Here is a 13,780-nt window from a genome sequence, read left to right as displayed (position 1 = left end):
AAAGATTCTAGTAAGATGCGTCAAATATTCTAGCAAGGAAAGTGTAGGCCGCAATGTAATTCATTTAGAAAAGAGTGTCAGGTTCCCTCATGTGCAAATTGTAAATGTAGAAGTGCAAGAGCAAAAGAATCGTGGAAAGAGGACAGACATGAGGAAAGAAGACCTTGGCTAAGATGTCCGGTCATGTAAAAAAGGGGATGGGTGTCCAAAGGGATGGGGCATGTATAAAAGTCAAAAGTGAATGGAAAAGTTCATTCTTAGTGTATGGCTAAAGCGACTCTCTTCTTATCTTCTCCTTACTTGTGCTTGTGCTTGAGTTTGAGGGAGGGAATGTGAGTGTGAGGGAGTGAGTGAGTGAGGGTGAGGGACTGTGGTGGAGAAGCTCTCCATCTTCTCTTCTCTTCTCTTATCTTGTCTCACACATGTGGCTATAGAGGATAGAGCTTGGAGGAAGAGGATTGAGCTTGCTTGAGCTCGCATATCAAATCATGGAGCTACCAGAGTGCTTGAGAGAGGAGGCTACTCAATTGGGCATCAAGGTAATTTCACTATACTCATAGGATCGAGAGCACGTATTGCTATGTGAGAGATGGCTATAGCATTCGACTTGAAATGCTTAAAGCAATAAGCAATCTGTGGGTCTTGGCAATTAAGGAATGCTTTCACATTTTGGTTCCATTGCCGAGACCAACGGATTCAAGCTTGGAGTGCTTTGCACACTCCGAATTGAGCATTAAAGTAGGGTTTTCCCCAAATTGGTGCTTGAGATATGTAGGAAGTGAGGGAGTTGATCTCCTTTGTAAGAAAGTTTTTCTGGTTTTTTGGATTTAGGGAAGTAGATTGGAGTAGTGTGAGTTGTTAGTTGCAATTTGAGTGCATTTAGGTAAGAAAATTTTAGAAAAAACAGAGAATACACAACAAGGTGTCTGTTGTAATAGCAAGCCCAAAATAGGGAACAAACATGGAAAGGAGAGCTTCAATGCATAGAGAAAAGAAAGGAGTGGAAGACTAAATAACCACGGATTTGAGAGGCCACGAGGGCAAAGAGAGGGCTCATTTGTGTGCATTTAGTTGAGAGAGAGAGAGAGAGAGAGCTACAAGGCAGGAGCACAAATCTATTCAATGATTCACATTCCTGCATTCCCGAGCCCTCCTCTAGGTATGTTCTGGATGTCGTTTGATGCTTGTTGATCAGTGTCAGCACCCTGATTACAATCATCAATAAGACGCGAGTAGGGTTTTTAGTATTTTTTGTCATTTTACAATACATCACCACACTCGAATGGTGACCGCAAGCCTTGGATAGATGAGTCTTGAGTAGACTCAAATGTCCGAGTCACTCGTGTCCACTCGGACAACTCGGCCTCGGATAGCCACATTCGAACAAGACAACTTGGCCTTAGCCGGCCGAATCTGGGCCTCGGATGGCCACCCCTTAAATAGTTAGACACTTGGACACTCAGATTTGGCCCACCCGACCAAGTGTCATTCAAAGAGTAGAACTCAGCCATTCAGCCATTCGGCCCACTCGGCCTTGAATAGTCCGAGCCTGGGATTGGACCTCTGCGATTCAGACCACTTGAGATGAATATAAAATTAAGCAAAATTAACATCCCTAGACCCTAAGAAACTTGGACCCAAGCTTGAAAAACCTCCATAAGCCTTACAGACAAGCTGAAGGGCTCCAGATGCAAGAAACAAAAGAAATAGTGACCTAACGACCTAGAAGCGACCATTAGCTAACCTCTCTGTCTTTGTACTGTAACTGCTCTGGTACTATACTATAACTGTTCTGTAGACCTTCTGTAAGTGTTCTGTAGAATGTAGGAAAGTTTTCTAACTTTTGGAAAGGATGAATCTAAGTTCAAAAGAACTAAAACAAATGGAAGAAGCAGCTGCTGAAGACTGAAGAGAAGACTGAAGTGACAATGACAGTAGTGAGCTGTGAAAAGACATTGTAGTGGCTCTGGTGCCTCTTCATATCAGACATACCTCTTGGGAGGTGCATCCACAACCTAAGAAGGATTATTGAGAGTTATTATGAGAGTATTGTAGTGAGAAGATGATGTACTATTGATATATATATAGAGAGAGAGAGAGAGCCAAAGATAGTCAATTCTATCAAAACAGTGTAACTGTATATGAGAGATTGAGAGAGAGAACTATGAAGACATTGAAGAAGAATAATATGTGATTGATTTCCATTCAAAGATTGTATATTCTTTTATGTTCTTTGTTATATTGGTGGATTTTATGAAGATGTTGAAGATTATGGTTGATTTTATCAAATTTGTGGGATATATCTACTATGATGCTGCATGAAGAATTGTTGTTTTCTTTGTTTTGGCCATCAAAAGAATGAAATAAAAGCTTGTTGATGACAAGATAGATTTTCTTGCAATAGAATCCCCTTTTCCTTGGTGTTCCTCTTGGGGCTCCATGTTTTTGGTGCGCAGCCGGGGAAACTTGCCATCAACAAGCATCAGAAGAGGCTAAAAATGAAGGAAATGGCATTGTCAAGAAGAGGAGAATTCAATGGAAGTTTACAAATTTCCTTATTCCACTAAAGAGTTGGAAATTCTTATTATCAAAGCCACTTTCCACAAGAAGTTCATCCCACAATGACGGAAACATATCACCATCATGATGCATGCTCTATGTGGTGGACTGTTTCCTCTTCCTGTTGAAGCAGCAAAAACGTGCATCTTGGTGGCAAACTGTTTACGAACAAACTGAAGAGCAGAAACAGAGAGAATGACCATCCATGGAAGATTTGTCATTCATTGAGAAGTTTCCAGACATCATCAAGTGGGAGATCGTGAAGAAGCTTCAGGAGTCGTGGTATGTGGAGGTTCACGAAAACAAGAAGGAAAAGAGTTGGAATTTGTTCGTGGATGCTCAATAGCAAGATATGTGGGATGCTTGGTGCACTGACAATCTTTTGTTTGCCCAATTAGCAACCCACTGGAAGTTGGTAGACAGAGTGTTTTTCACAACATACGCTGTTGAAACCCTCAGAAGCTGGCATTATTATAATGACACAACAATGATCCTAAGAAGAATGAGTTTTGACACTTTCAAAACGGAATATCTTCCCCTCTGTAGTGGTTTGAAAGCTGAATTTAGAGATGTTGAAAAGAAGGAAGTAGAGGAGATGTTGGCCAGAGAATCCTCCAGAGACTGAAGCCCCCTCTGATACCATCCTATTGAGTACAAACCAACTGATTGGAGCCAAGCCCCTGATGAATGATGCAATCAAGAGGCAAGCGTTAGAATGAGTCCAGAGGTATGTGAGAAGAGAGAAGGCAAAGATCAAAGCTGTGAATAAGCTCGTAGCAGGCGCCCTAAAAGCTTTCTTTGACTCAGTTGCAAGTATTAAGAAAGAGCTTTCGGATGTGATTACATAGCAGCTACAGACACTAAAGGTGAATACCGCCAATATATCCACTCATGTGGGAGTTGGAAGAGATGTGATGCGCTCTAATACATGGTGTGGAAAGTGTCATCAAGTGGGACATTTAGCCATTGAATGTACCCAAAAACCAACCATTCCTAGAGCCTTATGTTCCTACTATTTGTGGAAGAACCATATAGAGGATATTTGCTCTCTGAAAGAGATGCATGAACGAAGACAGAAGGATGAAAATGCAAGATTCAACTTACTAAAATCCAAAATGACAACACTGGATATTGGACCCAAGCCTAGGGAATTTGGTCCTAATTTTGGTCCAAGGAGGTTTCCCTCTCAAAGTTATAGAGGACGACAGTCTGGCGGTGGACAGAGATCAGAGGTGGAATGTCATAGGTGTGGAGAAAAGGGTCATATCTCCCCGAATTGTCTAAATCCTAGATGATCTATGGATTACAAGCCCTTATGTAGTCGATGCAAAGGTAAGGCCACATTGCAAAGGATTGTCCAAGCCCAGCCCCTATAAAGGCCAATGGCACTGATAGCCAACAGAAGGTACAAGAGCCTGCCTCCAATTTAGTAGAGTTGGAAGTTGCTGCTATTACACGCACCAAGAAGAAGGAACAAGTTGTTTAGAACGAAAATAACTCTCCTGCCAAGACTGTGAAGTTCAACTTGCCAACAAAGGGACAGAGCAGTACATGACATAACTGTACAATACAGAACACTGTAGTGCTACAGAGAGTTACAGAGACAGTCCTAGAAACAGGACCAAAGGTCTAGGAGATAGATGATACAGAAGCACCTCCAAAAATAGAAGAAGTGTCGATGCTGCAATTAGTAGAAGAAAAAGGAAAGATGAAGATGGGTGTAGCCCCATTCCCCAGTAGGCTAGAGAAGCCTGTGGATCCTATCAAAGATTATGACTTGGTAAAAGACCTAGACACTTTTAAACCAAACCTAACATTCCGACAGTTGCTGATGCTGTCTTCCAGTTGCCGAAAGAAATTCAAAAGCATCTTGGCAAGAAGACGTGGACTAAGGATCACTCCTTCAACAATGACCAAGACCAATAAGGCCCTAGAGCCTGTAAAGGAAGTAGATGTGGCTAATGCCTTCCTAGATCTTGGAACCCCAGAGATTAGTATATGGATTGAAGGATGCTTTATTTCAAATGCATTGATTGATGGAGGCTCATCAGTAAACATAATGACGGATGTGACAATGAAGGACTTAGGGTTGCAAGGAATTCAACCTACACAGAGGCTTATCAGATTGGCAGACCAAAGCATAATTAAACCATTGGGCATCCTCCCATATGTAAAAATAGCCTTTGCAGGAAGAGACTATTGGCTAACATATCTGGTGGTTGAACCAAATTCTTATGGGACCTCATACCCTCTGCTGTTGGGAAGACCTTGGCTTTTTGAAGCAAGAGCTAGGACGGACTGGTTCAAAGGAACCCTAACCCTAGGCAGAGGACCCAACAAAGTGGTGTTGAAGTTGTATGGATCGCAAAAAGGCAATGGATCCACATCCATCGAAGTCATAACTGACTCCTCCAATGAGGTAACAAATGGTACATCATGAGATGAAGAGGCTGTTAAGCAGATCTTTCCTAAGAAAATAGAGGCCCAGTCCCTAACAGTGGGCACTGTAAGCCAACTGCCAAGGGAATCAAAATCCTTGTCCATGGGAGAATACCTCTTGCCTCAACTAGAATTAACTTCTGAAATCACCTCTGACAGTGAAATAGAAGCATGGATGTACTGTTCTCCCTATTACATGATAGTCGCAGAGACAGTACAGAGGTAGAGCAGTTATAGAGCAGAGACAAAGCAAAGACAGTACAGAGGCAGAACAGATACAGAGTAGATACAAAACAGAGACAGAGCGGATACAAAGACATTCACATAGACAATAACAGATACAAAGCTAGAGTCAGAGCTAGAGGCAAAAGCAGAGTCAGAAGCTGTGACCGAAGCAGAAGCAGATACAGAGGCAGAAGATCTGTTCTTCTCCTACAGAGCCTCTACAGAAGCAGAGACAGAGCCTCCAGAGGAAGAGGATGAAAATGATGAGGAAGAAAACGAAGCAAGTTATGAAAGTGTAGGTGAAGAATTTCCTCTGATAACGGATGATCTTGTTGATGTCCCTACAGAGACCTCAGAGATCGAAGATCTCTGGGTGCTGGATGGAATGACCATGGTTCCATTTGGGTTGATTAACGGACCACAAAGTAGTCAATTCTATCAAAATAGTGTAATTGTATATGAGAGATTGAGAGAGAGAACTATGAAGACATTGAAGAAGGATAATATGTGATTGATTTTCATTCAAAAATGGTGTATTCTTTTATGTTCTTTGTTATATTGGTGGATTTTATGAAGATGTTGAAGATTATGGTTGATTCTATCAAATCCGTGGGAGATATCTACTATGATGTTGCATGAAGAATTGTTGTTTTCTTTGTTTTGGCCATCAAAAGAATGAAATAAAAGCTTGTTGATGTTATAAGATAGATTTTCTTGCAGTAGAATCCCCTTTTCCTTGGTGTTCCTCTTGGGGATCCAAGAGGCTAGAGAGAAGAGGTGACGGACTGAATGAATCAGCCGTGAGGAATGAATGAGAGAGTGGCCTATAAATAGGCACAATCAGTCTAGGATGGAACCCCTTTTTGGGGCTGCAAACCCTAAATGCAAAACACAAAAACACAAAATGCAAACTGCAGGTGAAGGGTTTCTCAATACCCCTCTTAGGCGCAAAAAGGGGAACAACAGAAGAGTGAGGTGGAGATGCAATGCTACATGCTGAAGAATGCTCATGCAGCAAGTGCCACTTGGACAGTGTCCCTTGTGGGAAAATTATGCACTTGCCCAAGTGCCCTAGTACATAGATGATAAAATCATGCAATGCATAGGAATGTCGGACTTTGTGTGGTGCTGAGAACCATAAGGATATGCTCGTACTTGATCTCATGAGGTGGCTCCACGCTGACCAAGGGACGAAGGCAAGAATAAGAGGAGGAAGAAGATGTAGAGGATCTTGAAGATCCAAGATTTTCATGGGAAAGGGAATCTGCAATAAAGAATAGTAGATAGAGTGAACTCGAGAACCCGAAACTCAACCTTGAGAGAGAAACCACTAGCTCCGTGCACCCATGCTGGAAGGAATATGAAGGCCTCGTCACCAAGTCGCAGCTGAACCTCTGAGGTCCCGATCTAGGTGGTACCTGAAGATCCTGGGTATCAGTAGAAGGGATGACTGGTCGAAGAGAGCCACCCCAAGAAAGTAGAGGATGGGTGAAGAACTTCATGTGGAGTAGGTTCCACCTCTGAGGTGGGAGGTGGAGGGCCCCCCGCTAAAGTTGAAGAAGAAGTAGATGCCCCCTCCTCTGAGGGCAAAGAAATAACATCTCCCTCTGAATCCCCCTCTGAAGTAGATAGGAAATCCAAAAACTCATGGATCACGGACTCCGAAATGTTTGATGACGAAAGAAGGGCCACCGGTCGTGCTAAAGAAGGTATGTGGGATGCTAAAGAGCTCCTAGAGGTAGCCTCTCGAACCTAAGTAGTTAAGGGTGGGGAAGGATGGGGAAGGGTGGGGCTCAGAATGAGCAAGAGGTGGGCAACATCCGTTGTCTCTCAGTGGAGCGGACTAGGTAGCTGAAGAAGAGGAAGGAGTCAAGCAACCATTGTCTCTTGAAGGAGCAGACTGATGAGGAGACGATATCAAACAATCATGTCTCACGATGGAGCAAACTATATATCCATAGGTCATGGAAGCCACTGTACCTAAAAATAAGTGGGAGAAGACTGATGCTGGCATTGCGATGATCTCCCCAAGAGGTCGTAGCACCAATCGATCCTCCATGTGCTTGAAAGAACTTAGTGAGCATCGGATGCGTCTTATTGCCTTGAGCATAGTACTCTGATAGCCGATGCAAAACGATCTTTGTGGCCCAGAAAGGAGAGATGGCATAAGGAGTGCTTGGCAGAAGACGCATATACTCCAGAGGGGTGGCGAGCAAGGGTCGAAGTCCGCAAGCATTGGTGGTGTGTCTAGTAATGCCATAGTAGGAGCACCTAGTAGTCTGGTCATCTATTGGCAAAGAAGCCATGGATACCAGTGTGCATTGCTGAAGAAGGAAGAGGTCAACCACCATGAACCACGAATCGCAATGTCCATCTCAAGGGGTGTGAGGGCAGTGTAAAGCATGAACCACAATGTCTGCCTCAAGGGGTGGGAGGGTAGTGAAAGGGCTAGAAGTGAGTTGCTATTGGGAGGAGAATGAAACTAGCAATAAGAGGTTGCAACCAGTAGAAAAACGCAAGTGAGGAGAGAGAAATATTAAAAATGCAAGCAGTAGGTGAGAGAAAAACTAAAAACGTAGGCAGGATCGTCTATAAGAGAGAGAATGACTAAAAACGCAGGCAAGACAGCCTGTAGGAGAGAGAAAGACTAAAAACATAGGCATGACAACTTGCAAGAGAGAGAAAAACTAAAAACGCAGGTAGGATAGCTTGCAAGAGAGAGAAAGACTAAAAAATGCAAGCATCAGGACTGTGATGATGTGGCAAGCTGTACAGCAGTAGGTTTGCATACAAGAACAGCAATCGCTTGGCTGAAAACAGCTCCAAACTGCGTGAAGAGGACTGAAAATCAAGCGCCAAGTGATGGAGACAGCAATGGATAGCTTCGGTTGAGATGTCCTCTGCAAACGAGGTGTGGGCAGCAAGCTGAAACACCTGAAATCTACAAAAATGAGATTTTGATGCAGCAAAAGAAGAAGAGAAGTGGAAGCCGAACCCATCACCAGTCTTTGCCTTCACTCGAGTGGAGGATCTTTATCACTATTTGAGCGGATCCAGCTCTGATATCATGTCAAAAGATGATGTACCAGTGAGACAGTAGGGTTTGCGTGGAGGAACACGGAGTGAACTTGGCACAAACATGGAGAAGAGAAGAGAAGAGAGAAGAAACTCTGATGAATGGAATGATGAAGATCTGAATCATGGAGTGAATGTGATACAAGGGAACAAGGGTGTCGTAGCACAAGGAAGATGATGAAGACAGCCATGACGAACTGCAATGTCCTCTTGAAGGGGTGTGAGGGTAGTGGAGAGGCTGGAGAGAAGAGGTGATGGACTAAATGCATTAGTCGTGTGGCCTATAAATAGGCACAGTCAGTCTAGGATAGTGCCACAAAATGCAAAAATGCAAAATGCAAATTGCGGGTGAAGGGTGAAGGATTTCTCAACATGAGTAAGAGAAATGAGTCTTTTCTATCCACCATGAAAGCTCCACAAAAGCTTGAAGGAAAGAAGAGAGAGAAAGTATGTTTACAAAAAGTAACTGGACTTCTAATCTTGAGTAACTTTATTTCTCTTTTCTTTAACCATTTTACTTTTAGAATGGCTTATTTCTTGATGATGACCTACCATTTGTCCATTAGCCTCTAATTTGGTCTTCTTATCCTCCATTTAGTTCTAGCTAGGCTATCCTTACACTTGAAGCTAGGTAACATGTCCTTAAGAAATTGGAATGTAACTAGTAGAGAAGGAATTTAGCATAAGATTGTGACCAAATGGATCAAATACCAACACTCTGATATACAAGATGGAGCAGATTGTCCCTCCTCCCCTTATGAGCCCACACGAGCAATTGTTGGGGCTCTGCTTGAGATGATTTTTGTTCCACATATAAGTACCAAGACCAACGCCTATGTAGGAAGGTCATGTACAAAAGGTTTCCTCCTATGGCAACATGCAACCAAGTGGCTCTGATCAGAAAAGGGTAATCACATAGTTGGCCCTAAAAAGGAGAAGAAATCCATACGTATATGATGTGGTGAGGGTCATGAACCTAAAAATTTATGGGCTGATTTATCGCTCTAACAAAGAGAGCATGTTTTTGTATCTAGCTCTATGAGCAGGAATCCAATGTAGCGATTATTAAATAATAAAGTAGACATTTTGAAAGGACTATCTTCATTGTATTTGTGTTGTGCCTAACAAAGATATGGAATGAACTCCGTATTAAAGGACAATAAATGAAGTTTCTTATATATTTTGAACATTGTGTGAGCGCATGCTTTGTTTAGAAAACTAGAGAAAAACCATGTGTAAATGGAAATCAGGTGATCATCTTTCTACAATGGAAGATGATCAATGGCAAGTGGACTTGATAAGTTAAGTGCTCTTCTCATAAGAAAATAATACGACAAGAGTTGGGACACAAACTTTACTTATGATAAAGTCTTAGATCCTAGTCTTGCACTATTCTAGGAGAATGGAGATAAGATTTTGCCTTATGGGGAAAGGGGTTGAGTCCATCTCCCCTTCATCTTTCACTCACTATGAACCAAGTGCGGTTATTGACTATTCTCAATCTTGTAGGGTCACAATGTGATTGCCTGGAAAAAGCACTAGAATGTTGTTAGAGACTATTAAGTCTTATAGAGGCCTTTAGGTAAATCCTTGTGTATCAGTTGAGTAAAAATCCACTTTAGGTTCTTATGATTACTGACTAGACAAAACCTATTACCAAGCAGGTAATGTCTCCATAACTTAAAGGCATGAATTATAGCAAGTAATTCTAGATCATGTGTGGCATAGTTTCTTTCATGGATCTTTAATTTTCTTAAAGCATAGGCTACTAGATGTCCTTCTTGCATAAGCACACAACCCAAAGCAAGAGAGCTTGCATCAGTTATGACTTCGAATTCTTTGTTGAGGTCGAGTAGTCTTAGGATAGGGAAGGTTACCAAACTCTGCTTAAGCTTCTCAAAGCTAGATTGTTTGCCAAATGTCCATGTAATGGAGACTTGCTTTTTTAGAAGGTTGGTGAGAGGTGTGACAATTGAAGCATAGTCTTTAATAAAGACTCTATACCAACCCGTTAGCCCTAGAAATCTTTGCACTTCCCTGATCGTTGTCAAAGGTGGCTAGTCTTGTACATCTTGGACCTTGGCAGGATCCATTGAAATGCCATCTGCGAATACTATGAACCCTAGATATTCAATCTGCTTCTTGAAGAAAGCACATTTCTTCTTTTTAGCATTCAGTTTGTGGGCTCTCATTGTTTCAAGAAGTATTCGTAGCTGTGGTTCATGGTCTTCTTCATTTTTGGAATATGTTAGGATATCATCAAAGAAGACAAGGATGAAGTCGTCAAGGTAGGGTCAAAAAATGTCTTGCATCGACCTGTTGAAGGTGGCAAAAGCATTTGTTAACCTAAACAATAGCACAATAAACTCATAATGATCATATCTTGTGTTAAAAGTAGTTTTAGGGATTTATTCCTCCCTAATTCTTATTTGATAATATATTCATCTGAGATCGATCTTTGAGAAGACCTTTGCTTCCTAGAGTTGGCGATCAAGCAACTCATCTATCTTGAAAATTGGATATTTGTTTTTCACTGTCACCTGGTTTAATCCATAGTAATGGATACAAAGGCGAAGTGTTCTGTCTTTCTTTTTCTGAAATAAACCAGGGCTCCCCATGGTGAATTACTTGGCCAGATGTATCCCTGGTCTAATAGCTAATTGAGTTGTTCTTTCAGCTCAATGGCTTTAGGAATCAACATTTGGTAAGGCTGTTTGGTGATGGCAGCAGTGCCTGGAATGTGGGAGCTCTGCCAAGTCCCCTGGAAAAACCTCCGTATATGCTTTTAGCCAAGATGGTTGATCCTTGGCTTCACTATCCTGCTCAGTCTTGTTGAGTTTAATTACATAGACGGGGTAATCCTTTCTTTAGTCCCTTTACTATTTTGGAGGCTTTAGCCAACTGAACCTTAGGGTTTCCTACTTCTCCCTGAGTGGTTACTTGTTCTCCCTTTGAGTTTTGGAATGTGATTTGACCCTTTCTGCAAAAGTGGATATGAGCATTATTTGGAATCAACCAATCCATACCTAGTACACATTCATAAGGCCCGAGGTTCATAATTCAGAAGTTCATTTTGGAAAAATTGCCACCCAAGCTAAATTCTACCTTGCTAGTTTGTTGTGTTGATAGAACTTCTTTGCTATTAGCTAATTCCACAAGCATTCTAGGTGCAAGAATAGTACTTATGCCTAGCCTTTTTGCACATTTTGGTGATATGAAAGAGTGGATACTTCCACAGTCAATTAAAACTCAAAAGGGTTTACCTTGATAATTTGCTGGTATTTGAATTACTAAGAATTGGCGATTTGGACCTTTCTTATTGAGAGTAGTGTGTACTCTAGCTCTTTCCATATCGGATTCTATCGTGGGATCTTTATTGTTATTAATCTCCTTTAGGTTTATTCTAGTGGCCTTTCCCGTGCATCTTGGCTTTGCATGCAAAAATGACCTTGGCCAAGCTTTGGTTACTGCCTCTTGAAATGTCCTAGTTCCTTGCAATATAAGCACCTTGGAGTCTCATTGTTCCTCCATGTGGGTATAAAGCTTCCCATTGCATTTGATTTGGCCTTCTTCGTCTTGTTTGGTTGGTACTGCCCTTGGGCTCTTTTTGCATAACCTTGGAAGTTGCCCTTATTTTGACTGTTTCTGTTCCAAATTTTTGCATTTCTTGGCCTTGGTTCAATCTCCTAAACTATTGGAGCTACTCTAATCAATGCATCTTGTAAATCTGATAGTCTCATTGATTCAAGATGCATATTTAGGGGTGGATTTAGACCATTGAAAAATTTGGATACTTATTGTGAATTATCCATTGTAGGTGCATATTTTAGAAGTGTTATGAAGTTGGAGTAGTAGGCTTCTAGGCTTAGGATTAACTGCTTTAGATTGAAGAGCCAGTTCATCTTCTGGGCTTGATATGTGAGTGGAAGATATATCCCATGTACCATGTCCTTAATTTTGTCCCAAGTGATAGTGCCTTCGAGCGTTCTTTGGTCCTTGCACCATTGTTTCCACCAAAGACGGGCATCTCCTATGAGTTTTAGCTTGGTGATCATGGCTTGATTTGACAGTGCAATCCCTATAGCAGTGAAATAGTCCTCCATAGATTCTATCTATGTTTCTACTTCAGTTGGAATGTCCCTTTCTTTACCATCAAACTCCAGTAGCTTGTATTGCTTCAGAAGAAATTTCTTCTCTTGGGCTTCTATAGTATTGAGATTCGGGGTGATGTTTTGAGAATTATGCAATTTTATAATCATTTTTTCCCAACCATATTTAGAAAAAAAAATGTTCACTTGTCCTTTTGACAATAATCAGGGTTTATACTTCAAAAGAGAGTTTTAATTTTTAGTCAGGAAAAAAAGTCTATCTACTATTTTTTATTTATCAAGGAGACAAACATATGAAAAAAATAATTATTTACATCAATAGGAAGGGAATACGTTATTCGAGTAGTTCGGGAGCTCATATTATTCTTGGAAACAATTTTCCTACCACAATCTAGGCATGGCATTGTGATACATCCATCGCATAGTAACTAGGATTCCAATAATAAATATCCAAAAATCTATCTTTCAGATGAAGATCGAGTAATCCATCTTTCTTCTAGGTTGCAACAACTAGAGCATCCTACAACCATGACCCGATTAGCTGGTATAACCCTTGTAACCTTCTCATAGATGTATCGGTTTAGTTCAACATGTGACCCTCTATAGTGAACATGTTTGAGTTTACTTTGGCCTCATAGAAGAGATAAATTGTAACGTGCCTGCCTATCAACTGTCCAAGCACGTTTTAGCGGTCCATCAAGAGATAATTCTAGGCGTCACCGCTCGGCACTCCCATGGAATGTTTCGAGGTTTGTTGCCTAGGGTTTCCCAAGTCCGCCTCGCAATGGAACATTCACGGCCAACCCACTAGGATCGACCTGAAATCTGGGTTCCTAGGGTCAAGGTCTCCTGACAGCATTCTAGCATCGGGTTTTGGACATCCTACTTTACACAGAGATACTCAATCCGAAGCAGATCCATATCGCACTTAATTTAAAAAGAATGGGAAACGAGAGGATGCACTGCTCAATCTCTCTGCTCGTAGGGCATAGTCCCATTCCGGTCCCCTAAAACGGCATGAATTGTGTTCTAACTTAACAATACCTAAAGTCATCCGACGATAAATCCTTGTGAGAAGCCTCCCAGCTCTCTAGGACCACCCAGCCGTAGGATGGACCTGTCGAGGGATTCCGTCCACCCGCTTCCCTTGATAGCTTTAGTTTTCTAATTAGGTCCTACCACATTTATGTGCGACATTTAAAATCAGCTTCATTAATTAAGCCTTTTAGGGCACAGAGTTCGTTCACATAATTTACAACACATACACAAAAACAAAACAAGCAGCCCTTTTATCAAACAAGTTCCTTAACTTATCTTTAAATTAATCTTTGTCTCTTGCCCATACAGGAGAATTATGTATCCCTTCTGTCCAA

This window comes from Lygodium microphyllum, chromosome 14, assembly GCF_053477565.2.
Source record: "Lygodium microphyllum isolate KBCC chromosome 14, Lygodium_microphyllum_v1.1.10, whole genome shotgun sequence".
Lineage (NCBI taxonomy): Eukaryota > Viridiplantae > Streptophyta > Polypodiopsida > Schizaeales > Lygodiaceae > Lygodium > Lygodium microphyllum.
This window is presented reverse-complemented; position numbering follows the sequence as displayed.